This window comes from Condylura cristata, unplaced genomic scaffold, assembly GCF_000260355.1.
Source record: "Condylura cristata isolate star-nosed mole 26May11 unplaced genomic scaffold, ConCri1.0 scaffold00002, whole genome shotgun sequence".
Taxonomy (NCBI): Eukaryota; Metazoa; Chordata; class Mammalia; order Eulipotyphla; family Talpidae; genus Condylura; species Condylura cristata.
Window position 1 is genome coordinate 81935517 of NW_004567103.1, and position 1341 is coordinate 81936857.

Below are 1341 nucleotides of genomic sequence, written 5' to 3' on the forward strand. Positions count from 1 at the left end.
GGAGGGCTGGCCTGGTGTCAGATTACCCTGGGGGGCAGAAGAAAGGCCCTGGCAGGATCGAGGGCCGCAGCCAGACTCTTCTCACCAAAAACTCACACCTGGGTGCCAGTAGGCTGGCTGGGACCTAGCCTACATGGGCGCCATCAATTTCCACGCTTGGACTTGGTGACCCAATTACCTGTCTCGGAACAGATGCAACGTGCTGTGGCTGTTTGAAGGGCTCACGTCAGACAGCTATACTTCTCAAAGATCTGCCACACGCCAGGCACTATCTAGGTTTATCTCCCTCATGACTCCCACAAGCCTCTTCCAGCTGTGACTATGTGCCACACACCTGTTCAGCTTTGTCTGACCCAGGCTTACTCTCAAGGCGTTCAGTGCCAAGCGAGGGCCCACCTGACAGCTAAGGAAGAAAAGCATCAGGGAGCTGTTTGGTCTCACGAGCGAAGACACTTACACAAACAACGAGCCAGACCTTCACAGGAGCCAGTTTTGTGCAGAACACCTACCGTCCTGGAGAAATCTCCTCACCGTCTACAAGGTGTGCACTGCCCATTTTGCTTTAGAGAAATGAAACTGAGTTCAGAGAGGTCAAGCAATGTGCCGAAGCTCACACAGCCGCCATGGTGGGATTCCAACCCAGTCCTGAATAACTGCAAGGTCATGTGCCCAACCTGGGGACATCGCAGGCAGAAAAGGGGACAGCTTTGGCAGTTGCAGCAGAAAAGCAGCAGGGAGGCGAACACTGAAGGAGCAAACCCTCAGAGAAGAGAGAGCAATGACTCACCAGGACACAAAACAGGCTCAACTCATGCCAGACACTCTCTCATTCACTTTTTTCCATTCCTTCTCTGCAGCTCCACTCCCTGTTCCTTAGGCTCCTTGAGGACATTCTGTTCCTACTGAACTTTTACGGAAAGGGCAATTTGCTTCTTCTCCTGCAGCCTCAAGGCCCTTGGCTGCCTGGGTGCAGAGGCTGCAGGCCTGGCCTCCTGCAGGGCTCAAGAGAAATGGGCTAAAGTGCACACTGAAGCCACCACCCAGCCTGCCAGTCTGCACTCCGCCCCCAGCACTTTCTGGGACAAGTGCAAGCCTCAGCTGGTCCCACATCTGCCCACTGTGGAGTCTGGTCTCCGGCCCTGAGGGCTCAGCAACGAAGTGCTGAGGTGACTTGCACACACCGCGCCAGTCCCCGCTGCCACTGCCATCGCCATCCCGGACTGCCTCCGCGGCCCTCCCCCAGCTTCCTAAGGTGAATCACCTGGTGTTGCCCTTGCTTTCAGGAAATACTCAAGTGCAGTGTTTAGTGGTAAAAGAATATCATTTCTTAAGCCAGAAAGA